Consider the following 22,951-nt stretch of genomic DNA (forward strand, 5'->3'; position numbering starts at 1 on the left):
TCCTGCTACAGACTCACATTCTGAAATTTTCATGAACCAACTAGACAAATAAACTGTGTGGTCTGGATTAAATAATATCTGCCTAAAAGGAAAGAAGTGAAGATAGCCAGAAGGCCAGATGGTAGATATATTTTCTGCAGAACTCCATTTGGGAAGTGAGCTCTGTACAATTTTTGGTCATTTCTTACCATTTTAGGAGACCATTTTCAGAATAAGTCATTGAGGAATCTAGTACACTGCTTTCAAAAAATAAGCCAGGCAGGGTGGTACATGCCTGTAATCCTAGCACTTGGGATCCTGAGGCAGGAGGATCATGAGTTTGAATCCAGCTGCGGTTATAAAATGAGTTTCAGACCTGGCTGGACTACATAGGAAGACTCTGTCACAAAAACAAACAGAAAAAGTTGAAAAGAATAACTGCACTGGTGCAGGTTGTACACAGAATTATAGCCACCTGATGGAAGTGCTTGGAGTTCTTTTTCTACTAGCATTGTTATGACCTGCTTCTCTATCCCCTCTCTTCTTACCATTCACAAGGCTGAATTATTGAAAGCTTAATCTCATAACTAAAAATACTGTGGCATTCACATATAGGAAAGATCTGGCTGAAAAGGTACGTGTGCTATTACTGGTTTTTGTCTTGTGGGTGATTAGAATGTTTGCTTATAGGGAGAAAACCAGTAAATGTCCACTGTATACACACTAAGGCAATGTTTCCTTATTTTTCAAGGCAGAGCACCATTTCTTTCTTTTTAAAATTGGTGTATAAATAACTGTAGATAGTAAGGGGTTTCAACATAAATTTCCATACATGCATAAAATACACTTTGATCATATTCATTCCCTCTATTACTCTTAGCTCCCCTATTTCTCTCCCCATTTTCTGTTTCCCTTTCACCTCCCTAGTGTCCTCCTTTCACTTGCATGGCTTTGGTTGTTTTGTTTTGTTTTCTCTTAGCTTCTACAAATTAGAAAAATATGTGATACTTGTCTTTGTGGGACTGGCTTATTTCACTTAACATGATGATCTCCAGTTCCATTCATTTTCCAGCAAATAACATAATTTCATCCTTAATGGCTGAGCAAAACTCCCTTGTGTATATACATTTTTTTTATCCATTTATTGATGGCACCTAAACTGGTTCCTTAATTTGACTATTGTGAAGAGTGCCATGATAAACATGGGTATGCAGGTATCCCTATTGAAAGCTGACTTTGATTTTGGGAGGTTTATACCTAGAAGTGGTATGGTCAGATTATATTAGAATTCTATTTTTAATTTTTTTGAGGAGGCTCCATACTGTCTTTCATCGTGGTTGGACTAATTTACATTTTCACCAGTAGCAAATAAGAATTCCTTCTTCCTCACATCCTTGCCAGGACTTTGTGTTATTTGTTCCTTGGTTATAGCTATTCTGTCTGGAATGAGGTAGAATGTCATAGCCCCTGATGGCAAAGACATTTTGTCATGTACTTATTGACCATTTGTTCTTCATTTGAAAAAGTGTTCAGTTAATTTGCCCATTATTGATTGGGTAATTCTAATCTCTATAAAACATTGACATGATTTTTGTTTGTATCTTAAAAATGCTCAGTGGTTCTATATTTTGTTCTACAGCAAATCAAATCTAGATTTCTGTGCCTCAATCTCATGGTCCAAGGTAACCTTCCACTTTCTCTCTTCTCCAGTAACTGATTTTATTTCCTACTCTTCTGCAATATGTTCATATCAAGTCAGCGTAATGGAAGCCAGGCTCCCTCCTGTTTCTGTGATAAGTCTGTTCTTGGAATAAGATGTTCCAAGATAAGTCTTACTTGAAACACACCTCCCTTTTTCCTGTAGCTCTGAAAGTCCTACCCATTCAGCAACTGTTGGCTCAACAGTTCTCCTCACCTTCTCCTTCCAGTTCAACATATACACACTGAGCATTTGTTTTACATTGAAAGTCACTTTACAGTGCACAGTGAGGAGCTCAAGGCAGTGGAACAGGCCCTTACTGCACTGTCTGAAGTTGTATGGATTACCCTAGACTTCCAGTCAGTCCTTCTTTTCCTTATACTCTGGACCAGTGTCCTCCAGAGTGGAGTGCTGAAAGAAAGCCACCAGACTGCAGGAAGAATATATTGAAACTTATACTGACTTTTTTTTCCATATCTTTTCAAATTTCAGAGTATTTCTGTGAAGTATGATATATTAATACAGAAGTATGTATTTGAAATTTGCAAGTAACATTTGAAAATAAATAACCTACATACAGTGAGCCCTCTTGTGGATTTATCAGCTGGAATATGGTGGCTTTAGATCAGGGCCAGAATGGTTTGCTAATACTTTACTCCTGTGTTAGGCAGACCTTGTTGCAGGCAAAGGGGATATTACATCCCCTTTTCTACCTCTTTTCTTCCAAACCAAGGGCAGGCCCTTCACCCAAAACTACTTCAAGGCCAAGAGCAAGTAGGAAGGCAGTCTGCAGGCAGGCAGATGGATCCTAACTGAGTTGGGGGTAGATTGAGTGGCACATGCCTATTTGTTTTCCCAAATATACCAATGAGATAAGCCACACCTTCCTGAGGAGGCAGGTTGCAGTGGATCAGGAGTGTCCCCAGTAACATAGGCTCCTCCTAATACATAGCCTCTGTTGCTTTGGCCTTTAGCACCTCCTAATAAGTTGTTCTGTTGCTTTACTCTTTACCCTTTTTCTAAAAGAACTAGCAAAATAAATAAAACCTGTTGACAGGATTAGTAGAGTTGTGTACAGTTAAGCTGTGTCTGTACTGAGGCCTGTGCTTCTACCCCAGAGTTCGTCATCTGATTTACCAAAGTTGTGATGGAACAGAGCAGGTTGCATGTGTGTGCATGTGTGTGTGTGTGTGTGTGTGTGTGTGTAAAATAAAAAACTGGCATATCTGTCCATCGTATCTGGATACACTGTAAAACTCCTATCTCCACCCCATACTGCCCACCACATACACACACACCTGAACACATGTGCACTCTGCTCCTACCATTAAACTTTGCAGACTCTAGCACATTTTAGAATGGAAGATCTGGTCATGTGAAACAAAACAGAAAGAAACAAAAGCTTGTTCCTAGTTGCTTGTAAGCACAAACTTCAGTAGGGGAGGGGGAATGGATGGATGGAGAAAGAGAAGGCATGGGATGCACATTTTAGGCCAGGAAGCCCAGGTCCTTGGATGAAGGACTTTCTTGAGGTCATTGGCCCTCCAGCCTGCCCTCATAGGGTAGAACTATAACATTCTGGAATATTTAAATCTATACAGTTTTATAATATCAACAGAGAAGACTCAGTAACTAAAATGATTAGCCACAGGCTAGGAGAATTGTTTCTCCAAATCATCATGGCTTTGTTGCTACAGTTTTAAATGGTTTCTTTTGTATTGAGGAAGGAGCACTTCAGCATCCTTTGTGTGACACAGAGAAATTAAATTGACTAGTAGATCTATGACTGAACAAGCCAGTCCTATGCCACCATATACCTATTTCTGTGTATACTGCTCCCTGCATTGTTTCCAGTTTTCCACATCACACTTTAGTTGTGGAAGCTAAATAAAAGGATTATTTGATGCCTTCTATGTACTGCTTTGTATTTATTCCACATATTCAGCTTTTTAAAACTGTAATGTTAGTTGGGCACCAGTTATTTAGGGCTCAGACCTGTAATCCTAGCAATTTAGGAGGCAGAGATGAGGAGGATCACAGTTCAAAGCCAGCCTTGGCAAATAGTGTATGAGACCCTATCTTGAAAAACCCTTCACAAAAATAGGGCTGGTAGAATGACTCAAGGAGCAGGCCCCAGTACCAAACAAATAAAAAAACCTATAATGTTAATTCAAAATCAGTTGTTCACCTGTCTCCGGACAGATTTATACACAGATCTTGAGGATATTGAAACCTTAATCCAAAGATGTGAATGCTGGAATTCAGCGAAGTCAGTGTGGGAAATTTTGGGATTAAATATTAGGTAGATTACAGATTCGATAAAGGTCAAACAGCAGTGGCTTAAGAATGTGAAAGTTTATTTTTCCATCATGCATGTGGACTGATGGGGGAAGCTCCACAGCAATGGGGAACAGGCTTCTTAACCTGCCACTCTACTGCCCTCACTTTATGACTTCCATTTCAAAATTTTGTCTCATGTCACCAACAGGAAAAGAACAAAAGGAAGTGGAAGCACACCCCTTTTAGAGGGAATCGCTTCCATTCATGTCCCATTGACATGAATGGACTTAGCTGTATGGATGTATTGAATTGCACGGGTTTAGGGGAAGGGCTGGAAACTGTGGCCTTGAGCTTGGTGATCAGGCACCTTGGCAGAGGAAAGAATGGATACTGGGGACAACAGTTCACTCTGCCTCCAGCTTTGTAGAGCCAGGCTGACCCTGAGTTCAGCTAGGGGACTAGCAAGCAGAGAAGAAAATGCCTCAGGATATGAAACAGGAGGAAATCTTGCTGTGCAGTAGCAGTTTGGCACTGCATCCTCATGCATCTCAGGCTCCAGTTCTGCAATAAGAGAAACTGCTGTCCTACGAAGAAAGAAGTCAAAGTACCATTCCCAAGGATGCCTTTTGCTACTGTACAGTCGAATTAAATAAAAAGTTCTAGGTGAAATTTTCAGACTTAATAGGCTCTGTATAAAAGTTAAGATCGTCACTTCGGATGGTCACTGTAACTTTAGGCCACAGAAGTCTTGCTGCCCCTCAGTCCAGACCTCCTATTTGTCTGTAATTGCTACACTCCTATGAAAGGGGTAGTAGTGTAGATCTGAGGTCTGTAATGATAAAAACTAAACTCTTTAATGTGAGTGAATGAAAAATTTTGTTTTTAAAAATAGTACTAGTACTACCCCATTGTAAAATCTACATTCCTTTAAGACCATCAGCTCTAGAAAAAGAGCCATAAAAAGACACTCTGCTGATTTCAGTGCAACATGACTCCGTCTGGGACTTGGATGTGTTTACTTGATTAGCCAAGCACTTTTTCCTGTTAGTGTCTACATTCATCTTTTTCATTTACAACCCTGGTTTTCATCTCAACCTGACAAGACCAACCTGGATTTTGACAGTCACACTGACTTTTATCTATTTAAACTGCTGGAAGCAAAATTTGATTTCGTTCCTTACTTTCGTTACTGGGAAAAGTAATAAAAACCAAGGTGGAATTAGATCAAGGACATCCATTATTTTAGCCAGGAACAAAAACAAATACTTAGTTCTACCTAAGTATTGGATTAATTTAAGTATACAGGGGATGTTAAAAATTTCATTTAAAATATGTTTCTCAGATGACATTTATTCAATATACAAATGTTAGCATTTCAACTGCCATAGAAATAATGTAATAATGTCAACTTGCACTGGCTCAGTGGTTAGCATTTACCTATCCAACATCAATTTCTGTAGTCAAAGCTTAAGGCCCTGCTCAGGTCCACAGAAGGTGCATGGCTGACACCCAGCAGAGGAAGGGAATCAGGGAGATTTGGTGGAAGGTAACAGAGGTTCTTACTTCAGTATTATTGTTTCCATTCAGGTACAGTAATATTGCTCTCTCTGGGTTGAAAATTGGTTTGTGAAGAATGAAAAAAATCAGCTGTTGTGCCTGAGGTCAGAGGCAGAGAGGCATAACTATACGAGAATGGCAAGAGAGATGGGATGTTGTGGGGTTTGACGATGAGAAGTAGGAGCCTAGGACCATGGGCAGGCAGGTTCTAGAGCCTGGAAAAGCAAGGCAGCAGATCCTGCTCCAGAGCTTTTAGGAAGGGCGCATGTTGGGCTTCTGATCTGCAGAACTCAAAGATAGTAAAAGTGTGTTCATTTGTTACTGCAGCACTAGGAAATAACGCGCTCCATTTCCTCTCATGCTCAATTTGAGGACTAGAATGATTCATGTCACCAGTTTGTTGAGAAGTCTCAGCACAGGAGCATGGTGATGTGTAGTGGCCTCATCAGTGTTCAGATGAGCAAGGTCTGCATGCTGGGGTATTTATCCCATTTTTAAGGTGTTGATAAGCTGCTTTCTTTGATTACATCAGGGACAACAGTCATGTCTTATACTGGCCTTGTCACTTTAAGGGGACCTTGCAGATCTTCCCTCAGATTCATCATGTGTTGATTTTATATTTCAACTTTCAGAAGACATTTTTATTTTACTTGTTGCCAAATCATGGGACATTCCTTTCAGTGCCTTCTAGGTACTACCAACTCATAGGTCTTTCCCCAAAGCAATTCCTCTTCCATTCTCTTCTTCCTCTTCCACCTTGATTGGAGGCTTGTGGTGTGTATAGAGAGATTAGAAAGGGAAATTCCCAGCAGAGAAGAGAGAAGGACTAGCTGCCAAGCACCCAGGTAAGGGAGGGGAAGTCCCAGGTGGGGCTGTCTTTCCAGTATGATGCATTCCAAGTGAGAGCCTGACTAGCTGGGAAGAATAAACTTGCTTATTGTTTTTTTTTTTTTTGCTTTTTGGTTGTACTGGTGGTTTGAATTTGGGGCTTTGCACTTTTTTACAATTTGCTTGCTGGGCAGGCATTTTACCTTTTGAGCCACGCCCCCAGCCCTTTTTTTTTCTGGTTATTTCTGAGACAGGGTCTCATTTTTTGCCAGGGCCCATCTGGACCTCGATCCTCCTATTTCATTCTTCACACTGTAGTTGGGATGACAGGTGTGTGCCACCATGCCCAGCTTTTTTCTGTTAAGATGGGGTCTTGTGAACTTTTGTCCAGGCCAGCCTACAACTATGATCCTTCTGATTTCAGCCTCCAAGTAGCTGGGATGATAGGTGTGCCTCACTGCACCTAGCTTATCTTTTTTTTTTTTAAATTATGGAAAGTTTTCTGTTTTATTTAATGACTAAGAAAATCTCTGAAAAGAAGAATCTTCATAATCTAACATTCATTGACTTGCTTCTGGTCAATTAAATTATTTAGACAGAGTCTAGTATAAATGAAGTAGAGACCACAGGCTTTCTCTGTCTTTGCTGGGTCAGTTAGATTCACACAGTTTTTGTTCTGTCCCAGGAAAAGAAACTAATAATTGTATTTCTACTACCCAAGTGCTAATACTATGTGAGTTTATGTGTTATTTTTTTAATCCTCACATCACTATGAAATAGGGAAATAGATGTTATTACTCCCATTTACAGCCAAGGGCTTAGGGGCTCATGGAGGTTGGCAGCCATACGTGTCTGTCTGGATCAGCAATGCAAATGCTGTCTGAGGATGGTGTTGGCTGACTGCCTATGCAGGACCTCTCCACTAGGGCCATGTTTCAAAGCCTGATTTTTGGTCTTCAAAGTCCATACTTTGGACTCACTATGAACTCAGAGTCTCATGTATATGAGACTCTACAGTGTCTCATATATATGGCTAACAAAAGTTTTAATATGGATGATAGATCAACCAGAAACCCTATGTCTTTATCTTAGGATATTTCTTTCTAAGAATTATGTTCCCCTTTTCCACTCTCTTTACTGTACCCTGTCCACCTGGCTAATTCAGGGCCCAGCCTAGATCCAACACCCACTTGAATGCTTCTCTTGATCCTTACTCTTGGTTATTTGCCACCCCATGCTACCCCTCACTCAAAGTGCTCTAATACCTTGTACTTCCCCTACAGTAGCTTATAGTGGATTGTGTTACATGTATTTGTCTGGTAACCCTCACCAGAATCAAAGTTCCCTAAGGCTAAGTCCATATTTCTCCCTCCCTCCTTCCCTCCCTTCCTTCCTTCCTCTTTCTTCCTTCCAGGATCTCACTGTGTAGGCCTCAAACTTGCTAAATAGCCTAGGCTGGCCTCAAACTCACCATCCTTCTGCCTCGGCTTTCCCTCCAGAGTGCTGGAATTTCAGGTGTGTGTGCTATCACACCAAGGTAAGGGTTTGTATTTTGTTTACCAATCTTCAGCTAGTACTTGGCACAGGTGTACCTATATAGGAGATACTCAGTAAGACCTATGTTCAAGTCTTGGCGCTGTTATTTTCTTGCTTTGTGACTTAACAAGTTCCTTACACCCCTGGGCCTCAGTTTTCTCCTTAGTAAAAAGAAAAGTTTTGTTAAGATGATAGAAAATTCTTTTCAAACATGACATACTGCGATTCTAATGCAATAATTGCTATAAATCAGTAATTGTATCTTGCAGATAATGAGCTGGGAGCATTGCTGTGAACTTCATTTCTTGAACATGAATTAATTCTTTCATTCTATCCACTTACATATGTTAATGGTCAAGAGATTTATACCTATTTTTGTGTTGATAATTCCAATTTTGACCCAAGGGTTTATTTTCTCCAGGATACTCCCTTCATTTAGACTGACTGGTTCATCTGAAAGAAGCCTTTGGAGCTTGAGAAAATAGTAAATTTTGCTTCTGTCCTCTTTTTGTTCTTATGGCCATCTATTTTTAGCAGAGGGAATTAATGAATATCTTTTGCTATGCTAAGAATTTTAAGTGAAGATAATTAAATAAAATTATTATATGAGAACAGCAGTGTAAAACAAGAAAAAATCTGCAGCTCTTATTGGTTGTCCACGAACTTGAGTTAGTAATAGAGAATACCATATATTAACTGTGAGGATTATTTAATATGGAAATAAAAGGAAGAAAGCTTACCACTAAGCATAGCAGCAGTAAAAGTGTGAATGTTAATTGTAAATAATTGCAGTTGCTCACACATGATGGCTGCTGAGTTAAGCTCGGGCTAAAGGCATCCATGTCAAACTACAAGATTGAATTTGAGACTCATTTTGGAAGTTGCTATCTTCTATATTCCTGAAGCTTATTAACTTGAATCACAATCTTACCATGTCTCAGTCACTTCTTACTAGCAAATTGAATACATCTAGATATTTCATTGATATATAGTTCAGTGGTAATTTACTAAGAATTTCTATAAGTGCAATTAATTTTTCCTAAAACTTTGCTTTACATTTTCTGGTGACTATGACTAATTCAAGACTCAAAAATAGAATTTTTCAAAAATGATTACTTTGCCTTGTTTTCTGAGACAATGTCTTGCTAAGGCTGGTCTTAAACTCCTGGACTCAGCCTTCTGAGTAAGCTGGGACTGTACCAAGCTTGCCACACCAAGCTACCTTACTGCAAAGTAAGGTATTTTTGAAATGACAAGACCTGATGGAATAAAACATTATTATTCTAAGTAAACTCACTATGAATAAATTTTTGTATATATTTAATTGAATGTTTTATTGCCCAGTGCAGAAGTTCTTTTATCTTTGGACATAAACTATGTTCAGTCTAGGTAATAGGCTAATTAGCATTAAGTTGGTTCCCCCCCCAACACACACACCCTTTCCATTACTTTCATGGTTGTTGCTTATTTAACAATCCATGATGATCTCTGACCTACTGAGTCAGCAAAGCCCACTTCGAGGTCAGGTGGCCCTGACCTCCTGTGGACAGAGTACAGTGTGTTAGCAACACACGAGGAAAACAGCAAAGACAAATGGACTTGTTGTTTCTCTGAAGACAAGTTATTCTGAACTCATATCACAGCCAATAAAAATGATTTGATGACTCAAATACTTGGTACAGAAACCTTGAAGAAAATCTATACTTTCCAAGGAATAAGAGCATATTTTTATATCATACTGAAAATAAATTGTGGTGGTTCAATTTTCAGGCCGTTTTTGCATTCAGTTATTGATTACTTAAATTACTTTGCAGAGAGTAGGTTAAAGAAAGTAATGCTCATCTTTACATGTTCTAGTATTCAGAGTGAATTCCAGTTCTTATGTAACATGTGGGGCATACGGATATGTAAACTGAAGTTCAAATCCTTATGAGTTACTAGTCATGTTGATGAGTAATTGAATAATATTATAAATCTGTCTATATTTTAAAATGTTACTTATTTCCATCATTCAAGTCAGTGATTCTTAATTGTATGTGGTAAGGGATGTAATTTATAAATAATATAGTGCTTTGTCTATCAGCTCTGATTTCTAAATTACTGTATTTCAGTTTTAATATTTAAAATAACATAAGAAAACAAAAACATTTATATTACAAAACCATTGAGAAATCTGGTTTTAACCCTGCTCTAACCAAAGAAAAAAAAGTTGGTAAATGACAGAATTTATAACAGAGCAGAACCAGAAACAGAAAGAAAATGGGCTTTTTCCTTACCATTTTTTTATTATTATACTGGGGGGTACATTGTGACATTTACAAAAGTTCTTACAATATATCTTAGTTAAATTCATCCCCTCCATCATTTTCCTTTGTCCCTCCTCCAGTCATTCCTGGAATAGTTTCAACAGGTCTCATTTTCCCATTTACATTCACTATAGAATAGTCAGTGGGTTGTTCACATGGAGCAGGAATCCAGACCTACCTTCTATGGGAAGTAGGGATGTGAACATCCAAAAACCCATGAGGTTTTTTCACTCATTGAAGTGAAAAAGAAGAAAGTGCCATGCCTAGAACAGTTCCTTGTACTTACTGGACACTTGATAAAGAGTTTTGAGTGAATAAATGAACTTCTGACCACTCAGCCATACCAGGCATTGGTATAATTTACTTCTGATATGATATACAAAAATGACACAAGAGGAGTAAGTCGGAGTGATGAAAGACTTAAGCTATTTGGACATCTGCTGGAAGTCTTATTCATGTTTAAATGAAAAAGGGTCTCATACCAATTTACCTCACTGACATTTTCATTTCTAGGAAAGTAAGGGAAATGAAGGCAACTGATATTTTGATTCTAATTTTAACCAAAAAGAGATTGGTTGGTGAAATAGTAGTAGAATTTATTCAATAAATATGTGTTAAATGTCTGGTGGTCATTTTAGTTTTTAGCTTTTGTGATAACCAAGGAGCAGATGATAGATACAGCCAGGTGTACTATGGACTTTATAAGGGAAATTCCAATAATTTCAGAGGAGTAAGAGATATTTTTCTATAGCCTGAGACTCTAAAAGAGAAGACAATGAAAGAAATGAAAAGCCCAACCCCTAAATACAGATTAGGCCTCTTCCTATGTATTCCAAAAGCTCCTTGAACTCACTCCCCTCCTAAGTCAGGTATTATGCTAAGCTGGCCTCAAACTGGTGATCCTTCTGTCTCAGCTTCCTGGATGCTAGAATTACAGATGTGTGTCACCACATCTGCCCTAAATGAAATCTTGAATATAATTTAGGAGTTTCTTTCCTGGGGCTAAGTAGCTTTTATATATCAGCTATGTAACTTTTTTTTATTTAGAGCACTTTAAAGCACTTTAAAACAGAAAGTCAAGTTGCATAACAGTGAAATCATTTAAAAAATCCAGTTTTTAATTCAGGAATTCAGGAATAATGATTAAGTTTCAGGGATAAGTTCTAGATTCAGAATTGTGTAACCAAAAATGACAAGGGTAAGAGGGAGAACTGAGGTGGGGGAGGAATGAGAAGGAAGCTCTCCTATTTGCTAACAGAAAAAACAAAGAGTGTTACCTCTTGTATTACTAGCAGGACAAGTATGTCATTGAAACCATTCACCTAGCACCTTCTTGAATGCTGTGTTCTGATGTCATCTAATTGCTTACTGTCTGCTGATCTTATCTCCCTGCAAGAACCAGTCTTAAAACTCTACTGTTACAATTAACTAAACACATTGCATCTGGTATAAACATATACTAGATCATCAATAAATATTTATTGACTGACCTCTGAGCACTAAGCAGGCAGATTTTCCTTCTAGCTTCACTCACAACTCATTGTTTCTGCCAGAGAGGTTTCACTTCTGCTTTTCTTCTTACCTGAAATGCCATTCCTGTTGTTACCAGTACTGTCTAAAGGTAATGCAAAAGGGTACCTCCTCTCTGAAGCCCTCTCTGATTAAACTCACCTAAACTAAAGCCATCTCACCCCTCCAGAAGCTGTAGCCATTTCAGAATGATTTTTTTAATATCCTGCTATGTTCTTATTTTTCTTGGTTCTGACACCTCCATGCCACACAATATATACCCTCTCCCCCAAAAGTCTCAATTTTCATAGGGATACATACTCACATGACACCTTCCACATATAGCGTCAGACTTATGAGAAGCACACTCAAAGGACATGTTCCACAACTGGATAATGAAATTGTTACCATTAACAAACAAACAAATGAGAGACAGAACAACAAAAACCAGACAACCCTGATTGTCTCTATAAATGTGCCAAAAATATCTACAAATGGAATCCAGTCTGTGAGAGATGGATCAATTTCATCATACAGGTGATCAAAATCTAATACATTTATACCTCAAAATTGCTTTAAGGTAGATTGGATAACTATAACAGAATGTCTTCCAATGGGAAATAATATATGGTATTATGTTTAGTTGAGAGGCCTGTACAATATTTGGGCTACTATACATAAAATAGTTTTGATTCATCCAATCTTTAGAAAAATGATTTGGAAGAGATTGAATTACATATTGCTAAGGCTTGTATATCATCATAAGCATCTGGTACTTTCAGAATTTCCCCAAATGTGAGTTGAGCCATAGGGCAGGCCAGAGCTCAGTGCAAAGTAAAGAGAACATGGTATCTTTCGTGGTATAAATTAAGGAGGTAAACATGGCAGGTCATAAGAAAAGGTTTCAAAAAGTCTATGAAGTACACATAGGTGTCAACAGTAGCATAAATCCATGTGCTGGACTTACATGGATATATGTAAAATATATGTGATATATATTTTACATATATATATATGTAAAATATATGTGATATATATATATATATATATATATATATATATATGTCAAATGTATTTGCATTGGGTGAAAATGAATTTTTTCTCATTCCATAGAATAAGTAAGTTTCAGTTTTCTTACCAATACAGGTCTCACATTTGGTGGGCAGAAGTTGTATCACTTGAACCATGTTCCCAGCCCTAGTCTTTCCTTTTTGTACAGAAATGTAGGCTTTGATGGAGAGGAGCTAGAGGACTTAACAAGTGACTTGGTTATCCTGAGTACAAGATTTGGTGTTAAGAAGAAGTAAAATAAGTGGAGGATGTTAGGGATGTATGGGGTCCAGTAAGGAAGATGTGGAGAGCAGTGGTACCCATGATTAGACGTGGCTCCAATAATGACTAAAAGACATTGTGAGGTTCACAGTATAGAGGGAAAGAAGGAAGGGCCATTTCCTCCCCATCAGAGAGCACATCCAAATGATGAGTCTAGGGCAGCATTTCACAATGCTGATTCTAATGTGGCATTTCAAGAGAGAGCCTAGTACAGAGTATTAAAACCTGGGAAATAAATTATTAAAAACTCACTGCTACCAAAAAGAATAATAAAACCAGAGGGTATTTATTTCTTCTTTATCCACATGTCTTTATTAACACTTAGTCTGTCATAGGAATTGTGCTCACTACTTTAGAAAAGAGAAAAAAGGTAGGATGGAACTTATCAGAAGCAGACTTTTAAGAGGAAGGAATTCTTTTTGAAATTTATTAAATTTTTGACATCACATATATTTGAGGCACTTTAAAAGTATTTAATAATTTTCCCATTACAGTGTATTTCAGGTGACAAATTTTTCACTTTCGTTATAGTTAGAACTATTGAAAGAAAATTTGCTAAGATAGTAAATATGACCTAGAATTTAAAGCATGTCAAAAAAGATCAAAATGAGTTTTTATTATTTGTGATTGCATTAGAATAAACTCCAATGATACAAAAATCATATTAATTCTTATATCCATCTTGATATAGTTACCTGAAATCAGAATGTGTGGAGGAGATTTAGTAATTTTTAGATTTTTTCCTACTTGGCTTTTCACTTGAACCTTGTTCTTTCTGTATGATCACTGTTTATTGTCCTCAAAAAATAAGTACCTTAGCTATGAACTTGGTCACTAATGTGCTGATAGCATCTATGCCCATAAGGCAAAAAGCCACATCTGGCACAGGCTTTGGGGAAGAGGTATTGCAATAGTGGATTTGCTCCTGCCTGTACTGAATTTTTAAGACAATGAAAAATAAATGAACCTGTGGTAAGAGGCAGAGCCCTACAAGTTCTTAGCCCCTTGTAAGATACTTAGCCCCAAGTATGTTGCTTGTTGGGCCCCTCCTTTCTGGAGTTACCATAGCTCTCCATCAGGTGGCAGCTTCAGTGGAAGGAGGGAAGGGTGAAGCCACATGAAGGCAATTCTAATGAAAAGGTCAGTCACATTTCAAGGGCCAGCTCCATCACTGGCTCAATGCATGACTTTGTAAGCCTAGATTCTCACCTGTAAAATAAGGACAGGAAGAAAACCATCACATAGGCTGTGGGGAATCTATTTATATCCTTTTATAGCACTTTTATAGTACTTACTGTGTACCAGGCACTCTCATAATCACTTTACAAATATAAATTCATTTTAATTGCTCTACTATCCTATGAGGTAGCTACTACTATTGTCCCCATTTTACTAATGAGGAAATGAAGACAGAGAAATCAAGAAACCTGCTCAAATCCCCAAACTAATAAGAGGTGGATCTGGGATTCAATCTTGGTCAAGTTCAAGTGTTTTTGCTTCTTTTATCCTAAGAATCTACATAGCAGAAAATAAGCAGGGTTTACTCTCTGTGATGGTGACAGTAGCCCCTCAATACAGACTCTGGGTAGTGGTAACCTTCTAGGCTGATTGTCCACTTGTGGTTAGCTAGGTTGGCTCTGGTAGTTGGGACCAAGTGAGGCCTGATCCAAACGATATACAGAGTCCAAGAATGTGTAGAACAGTCTGGTTTTCTAAAAAGTCAAACCCGCAGTCAGAGGTAACATACATAGAACTTACTCATCTGTAGGTAGAGCAGGCTTGACAAGTATGAAGTCCCTCTCCACTCTGCCACCAAATGGTTACCCCATTCCATGCTCCCTACACAAGCTTTTCACTGATAAACACTGAACAACCAACCCTTCACTGAGACAGCTTCACTTCTCTGACTGGGAGCATGACTCCTAATACAATGTACATCCCTGGGCATAGTTTGCACATCTTTTGTTGAGTGCAAAATTAGCCAACAGTTACTTCCAGTTGGATTTAGAACCCGGAACAGGTTTTAGAACTGAGCGATTGCTTCAGGGAGTGGTGCCAGAAATGTTTGCTAATTGATTAATGTGCCAGTGCTTAGTGTCACCTGGAAAATGAGAAGCCCTTAGCAGATAATCATACCTAGAAACTGACCTTTGGAATGATGGCTACAATCCCAGCCTGTGCTGTCTCACAGCCTCTGCAGCAGTCAGCATAAAGGTTGCAAGTTCAATTTTAACAGCTATATGCCTTCCCCAGGGGAGGAAGAATGAAGAACTGGGCTTTCACTAACACAGGCCTGAGGGCAAAAACACTGGGCAGTTTTACAAAAAGGAAACAATCAGTCTCTCAGGAGGTGAGGCCCTCTGAGCCTCAGGTGGTTGAGGCCAGCAGCCCACTACTGATTACTAGGCCACACCCAAGATCCTGCACTCTGGTTTCTGACTCCACCTGCGTCACTACTGCAGTGACTTACTGGTCACAGTAAAAGCAAGTTGATAAAGGTGGCCAGTTGGGGGAACAGAGCTTATCCAGCCATCCAAGAGGCCAGTAGCTGGGGACTACGCACTGAGAGCCCTGATCTGGAACGACAGGAAACCTTGCAGAGTGAGTCAAGGTTGCAATGGTTGAGAAGCCTTAGGAAGAGTAATGGGTGGGGCGGAGGTACAGGAAGGGGCTAGCACTCATGAGTTCTCTTCTTCTGTATATTCAGGCTCTGCCTTAGCTCCCCGGTATTTCTTTCCCACCAGTTGCCAGTGTGTTCTGAGTAGTCATCATCTATTGCTTTAATCACACAGTATGGGACATTTCAAGGAAGTAGGAAGAAACTGACTTCTGGATTACTTTGAGAAAAGCACTAATGTTTCTTAAAAGAATTATGATTTCATGAACAAGGACTATTGTGACTTTGTGGGACCAGAGGTTTTTGAAATCAAAGTATGGTCTGAATAGATGATGAGTTCTTGTATCAGGTGTTTATTCAGTGACAACAAGCCAGTTTCTCAGGGTTAGCCATCAACGGATAGGTTTCGTTTTCCAGGTTTATATTGCAGAACCACAATTCATGTTTTCTTTGGAGATGACTATGCAGTCTTCTGAAAAAACATACCATAAAAAAATTTAGAAAGCAAACCAGCCCCACCCCCTCTAACAAAGCCTGCCTTCTTGTGCCTGGTGTCTGGGATGAGATTTACCACCTGTACAAAATACATACCAGTTGCTCTGCCCAGAACCTTGAGCCAGGTCACTTCCAGTTCTCTCTCTCTCTCTCTCTCATATTCTGTGTGTGTATGTAAACATATCTTTCTCTGTCTCCTTCATTCATCTGTAAGCTGTAAGCTCATCGGGGGCCAAGAGCTCTGGAGCCAGGAGATCCAAGTTCAAATCTTAGCTTAGCCACATAATATAGCTGTTTGATTCAGTAAGGACCTTAGCCTCCTGTACTTCCATTTCTTTTCTGTATAAAATGGGAATGACAAGAACACAAGTCCATATTCCATAGGGCTATAATGAGAAATGAGTTAATCCATGGAAGCACATAGAAAGGGCTTCCAGAAGTGTTGGATGTACAGTTAAGAATTCAGTAAGGGTTAGTTTTAACTCTTACCAGCATTCTCCACAGAGCCTGCTGCACTGTCAGTGGTAAATGAAGAATTGCCACTGAATGAACAAAGCCATTGTCCTTTCTGTGGGGACTGCCCATAGCTACTTAAAAGATGGAGGAAAGGAAAGGAAAGAAAGGAAGGGAAAGCATGCTATTTCTTTTTCAGCATTTGGAGGGTTTGTGGTAAGATTTTTGATTCTTTGGGGTGTAAAGATCTGTTGTGATTTGGGATTTGCTCAGCAGGTGGTGGGGGGAGGGGAAACAAATCAGTGTGATCTTCAGGCCTATTATGGTGTGCCTAGAGAAGGTGGAATTTATTCTACTGACCCTCTTCTCTGCTTCACCTAACACTGGCCACTTCACCTTTCTGGAGGCATCTCTGAAGATGGGCATATTTGAAAGACTTGAGCTTACATCATCGTATCTTAAAAAAACTGAGCATAATTGAATTGCTGATACAAGTGGGTACTTGTACCGGGTCCAGGTCACCCACATCTCTATGGAAACACATGTTGGCTTTAAAACCTAGCAATCAAAAGTGGATCTTTACAGGAGCCAGTGTCGGGTCAGTTTTAGAAAAAGGCAATTATTTATATTCCACAGCTGTCGGAGACCTATGAAATCAAATAATTTCAAATTAAATAGAAAAATCATGCCACAGATGAATGCTCATAGAGCTTGCCATGAGCCCTCCCCCTGTGCTTGCACTGCCTGTGATCTGCTGCATCTATTTTAGCTGTCCTTTGCTCTTTTGCTCCCATTTGCATTCTGCTGCCATGGGGAGGTGGTTTGGCAATTTATGCAAAAACGGTTAATCTTCATTCATAAGCATTTGCCAGTACTAAAATGGAAAATTCAAAGCGGGGCCTGCCGTAAAGTGGGCTCTGTGCTCCTCCCTGCCGTATCTCTGTGTGTGCAGCATACACAAGGGTGTTCGCAGTGTGGGGGGGCCCTGCTGCCTACATACATAAGCACCCGGCTGTTGAGTGAAGATGTTCTTCCATAAAGGTCTAAAACTTGCATCAGCACATCTTGCCCTAGATCCACTCAAGTGATATTCTAAGTGATTGGAAGCTTTTATCTGCCTCTGAAAGCAGGCCTTTTCAAATAAGTATTGACTGTTAATGACCTGTTTAAATAAAACATTCAATTTTCTTTCTTCCCCCCACAAAGAACTTAGTAGGCAAAGACATTTCTACACCAAAGGCTAAACCTGCTTTTCAAAAGAGGCTGAGCCAGAGCTTTTAAATGTGAACATTTTTTTCTGACATTTGCCCTTGAAATGCTTTTCAGTGAAGTTGTACTAACAGTGGGTTGAGAACATTGAAAGTGTCTTTGGATAACAATGCAACCTTGAGATTTTTTTATCCAAATTAAACAAAAAAAGTTGCAGTATCTCCATATGAAATTCATAACAAAGTCACCACTCATTGTTTATGTGTCCTCATTTCTAATAATTAAAGCAACTTTCCTCTAAGGAACAAGGCAGTACACAGGAACTTTTATTAAACCATGGGAAAAAAACAGAGCTAAAGCACTTAGAATATAAGAGACTTTAGTAATTACAAGGCCAGCTATGGAACAGCGAAGGGTTGGGAGGAAAGGAAGAGGGCACAGAAGAGAAGAGAGATTTGGCAATTGAAAAATTTAGCATCAGGAAAGCTTCCAGATATTAAATTTAGATAAGCTCAATTTTATAGAAGAGTCATTATTTCCCTCTTCCGTTGGCATGCGGGTATCCCAGTCATACCTAGGGGTCTGGACAGTTGGTCTCTTGACTAGTTCAAAGGTGATCTGTACAGAGAAATGGCCTAGTACGTCAGAAACAGTCCCTGTGCCTTTTTCTTAAAAGGTGAATTTTCAACTTCCTGCCACCATTGGACAGCTAAGTGGGAACATGGACTCCCAGAGTTTTAATTCCTGAGAGCTGTGAAGGATCACAAAGGTCATTTACTCCCACCTCTTATTCCATAGCTGGAGACCTGAGTGGTGCCCAGCATGCACTGTCAAAACCTACCCGTCCTGCTTCCCATTTCTGGATCACTGCTGTCCACTAGGGGCTCAGGTAGTGACAGTGGAAGGAGAATGAAATCAACCAGTCTGTGACGTTGCACCTTCTTCAGAAGTACTAACATTCCCTAGGTGAAAACGCAGAGGTCTCTTAAGAAGTTCTCACTCTGGGAGACAGTTGCATGTCTTTTGCTGCTTCTCAAATCATGTCACATCATCAACTTCTTACACACACACTCTCCCTGATTGTTCCCCTCTGAGGCATCCGTGAGAAAATGTCTCAGAATCACATATTGTCTAGGCTATACCAAAGTCAGGTGTTGTAACGAAGAAGCAGTTAGGCACTAGGCCCTGGAATGTCATGTCGTGTCTAGGCAGCACTGCAGGGCCAGAAACAACCTACCTACCAAATGTGCCCACTGCATTCTTACCCCGGGGTGGAAGCTGCAGGAAGACTAGTACCTTTCCTGATTATTGCTATGTGAGGCCAGCCAGTGATTTGCTTTGCAGTTTGTATACCCTGCCTATGTGCACCATATGCCTGCATGCTGGGCCTGAGAAGGCAGGTGGGATTCTGGGACTGTGCTATTTTCCTTATGGAGTTCTCACTGTAGTTCATAGGGAGCACCAAGACTTGTTTATGATGATCTTGAGGTGCGATTAGTGCCATGACTATGGGCTCCAGAAGGCTTTTGAGTTCTGGCCCTGCTACTTCCTGTGGGACCTTCACTTATTCCAAAACCTCTTTGTGCCTCACTTTTTGCAAGCAGAGAGCAGAAATTGTAATTTCTACCTCATAAAGTTATGAGGATAAAATGAATAAAATGTATGTCAAAAACTTTAACAGAGTACCTTCCACGTTGTTAAGTTCCCTCTGAGCATTCTAATTATTACTAATATTATGTTGGTGAGAGGACTGTTCCTTAATGATGTAATTTGTAGGAAACTGGCCCCCCATTTAGCCACCCCAGTTTTCTGTAAGAATGTTCCCAGGATGGTTGGTTCCCTAGGTTTTAGCTGGCGGGCATTTGACTGCCCTGCAGGGTCCGTTAAAACACTGATTACTGCGCCCACCACTAGACTCCTAATTGACTCTGTCTGGTGAGGAGGCAGGCTGTTTTTATATCTAACAAGTTCCCAGGGGATACTGAGGCTGCTTCTCCGAGAATGCCACTCCAAGAACCAATGCACTAGGAAAGCATTTTCCAATAGGAAAATAAGCCATGCATACAATCATGTATTTTCTAGTAGCCACATTTTAAAAAGTAAAAATAAACAGATTAAATTAGTTTTAATATTATATGCTGTTTAACCTAATCTATCCAATATCATCATTTCAATATAAAATCAATATAAAATATTGAGACATTCCTTTTTGTACTAAGTTTATAAAACCCAGGGTGTATTTACACTTATAGCACATTCCAATTCAGACTGGTTTTATAGGAAAGTGACCTGAGGAATTGTGGATTTCAATCACAACCCCCTAGTACCAGTTGGCATTGGGGTACAGAAATCTCTTTCAGAGCCCCTCCGTTGGTTCTGATGATTAGCCAGAAAGCCAAATGGATCCCCATCCTGTACCAATCTGGTCATTTTCCTTCCCTAAGCTGTTTTTAAGTTATGACACTCACCATTTATCTACCCCCTCAGCTTATATTCCACAATTTATTAAATTCTCTATTAGTACCCTCAAATATGCAGTATAATTTTTATGTTAAGAAATTTTTTGGAAATATCCTTGAAAAAAATTACCACAATCATTTTATACTTTGTCTTCTGTCTTTCCTCTGGTTCCCTAAATCCAATTCAAACAGTGATGTAATACCTGAGAAAAAGAAAGTGAGCCTAAGAGCAGTCATGGTTTTCCGAGAAACAAAAGTGAAACCTTATTACTGCCTCCACAATGAAACAGGAGAAACAGATAGGAAATTCATAAAGCAATTTGGCATTTCAGTGCATTGTTTTAGCTCTTCATGTTTTACATGATTTAATAAGAAATATAAATAAATATTTTTGAACTTGGAGTTTGGTAGTCGATCAGATTGACATACATTTTAAACTTCATTGGATTATATCAATTAAAAATGCTGAAACAAACATATTTGCCAGAATTTCTGCTTTTCAAGTTTATTTTTCATAAAATGTTTATCTTTGTTTATAAGCTAATAGATTTTCTGACTGGCATTAATGCATAATAAGCAAGATCTTTGTTCAGTGGTTCGGTTTGATATGACTTTGTGCCTGAAGTGATAGGTGATAACTATATTTGTGTTTTATTAATTTTACTCTGGAGAAGTATAGAGGTTAAAATGGTGAATTTTCTTTATGATTGATGTCTTTTCCTAGTAAGTTTTACCAATTACTTTATGTTTTGCTAGAATATATATTAAAAATATACAATATCTGCATGTATTTTTAATGCTATTACTGAAATCTAAATTACAATCTTAAGGAAAAAATCCTAAAACAATATCTAAGCTTTTGAAATGTTGCACAAATATCAGCACTTAGATTTCTGGGTATCTTAATTTTGGACTAATAGATTTGCATGGAACATGCAAAATGTATAGATTTGAATGCAGTTGTGTCGCTTAACAATGTGGGCACACCCTGAGAGGTGCATCATTAGGTAAATCCATTGTTGTATATACATCACAGAGTATAGTACACAAACATAGATTGTACAGCCTACTACACCACAGGCACTATAGTCCATACCATCATAAACGTAGCAGCTTGTCATTGACCAAAATTTGTATGTGGTGGCACATAACTGTAGTTAGGCCTCAGTAATTGATCTGTTCCAAGAATAGTCTTAAACGAGAATAAGAATTAGGAACTAGGTTCTTTCCCAAGAAGTGAGAGATCCCTGTACCTTTCTGGTAGACTTAAAAATCTTGTGATCAATGTATATTAAAGAAGGAGCACTGAGCTGAGCATGATGGTGCGTGCCTGCAACCCCAGCTACTAGGGAGTGGAGGTAGGAGGGTCATAGTCCTAGGCCAGCCCTGGGCAAAAGCAAGACCCTATCCGAAAAATAAACTTAAAGTAAAAAGGGTTGGGGCATGGCCTAGGCAGTAAAATGAAACCCCAAATTTAACCCCTAGTACCACCAAAATGTCCAGCAATAACTCTCTACCATGTGTGGTGGCCAAGCATGATGTGAGAAAATTAAGGAAGTTTGTTATTCCCAAACATCTGTCACTTGGTGTAGGGTCTAAAAATTATAGCATTAGAGGCTTCTCAGGCTAATCTAGATGTCTGCAACTTGTTGGGGTTTCATGTTGCTGAGTCCTGGAGTTGTCCCAGGGGAGGAGGCAAAAATGCACTTCTATAGGACAAGGTCCTTCACTATCCAAGGTAAAAAGTTAAGATTCAGATCAAGTTAAGCTGACTGGCCAGATACAGTCCACAGCAGAAAACCAGTAATCAAAACTGAGGGGTTACCTGAAGGGCACAGAGCAATTTCATTTCCATAGGGAATAGGAAGGAGTCCGTTCCAAAATGTAGTAAGCACATGAGGCCATGCAGGTACAAGATGTGCTTCCGAACATCCTGGAGGGACCTGTGCCAATGGGAGGGTACAGAGACTCTATGAGCACCTGCAGATACATTTGTCCTTATCAGTATATCCAACTTCATATCTAACCACTTAACACTCTGAATTTGTGAAGGCAAACCAAATTTTTTATCTGCTTAGATTATAACCCTTCCACTAATTTCCATAACTGGGTCTGTGATCAGTTTCCCAAACCTCTGTTGTACTCTGGTCAGCAGAAAGCCATGATTTGGAAAGGGCATTGGAATCCACCTGGAAAGAAGCCTCAGAGGCACCTTCCACATGAAAGAAAAAATTGACAGCATAAAATGGGCAAAGACAGCTCCCTATAATTATTTTTATCTTATCTTCACATCTGAGAAATCTGTAATAGCCCCAATCTACCCTTGTAGCCAGCATTTTTCTAACACACACACACACACACACACACACACAAATCACACAATCACACTGTGATTAGTCTTACTGGCATCAGTACTGAAAAAGGGTTTCCTTGAGTTACACTTTGAGGTCAAAGAGAAAGGGAATTACCAAGGAGGAGTGTGTGTGTGCGTGTGTGTGTGTGTGTGTGTGTGTTTTGTCTTATGAATGTAGCTTACCTAATTCAGTACTGCTGCTTTGTCAGGCCTCAGAAATGTCTGCTCAGTAGAATTCCTCTCTGATTCCTCTTATAACACTTCAGCCTTAGAAAGTGCTGTGTCCCCAATTTCTAGACATCAAAGTCCAAATTTTAAAAAAACAGAGCAAAAGTTTTT

General features: G+C 39.2%; 1 protein-coding gene across 7 annotated transcripts in view; it reads left to right on the top strand.

The window, feature by feature from the left end:
• The window catches only part of Spats2l (spermatogenesis associated serine rich 2 like), a 160,910-nt gene that overhangs the window by 53,625 nt on the left and 84,334 nt on the right, over nt 1–22,951 (top strand). The window contains exon 1 of one of the 7 annotated variants that reach the window (XM_074071350.1): nt 15,490–15,627. The exons of the other annotated variants lie outside the window; for them this stretch is intronic. The gene's annotated coding sequence lies outside the window, so the exon portion shown is untranslated. Of the gene's footprint in view, nt 1–15,489; nt 15,628–22,951 lie in introns of those variants that run through there. 7 annotated transcript variants of the gene reach the window in all.

The sequence above is a fragment of the Castor canadensis genome, chromosome 4, assembly GCF_047511655.1.
Source record: "Castor canadensis chromosome 4, mCasCan1.hap1v2, whole genome shotgun sequence".
In the NCBI taxonomy this organism is placed as follows: domain Eukaryota; kingdom Metazoa; phylum Chordata; class Mammalia; order Rodentia; family Castoridae; genus Castor; species Castor canadensis.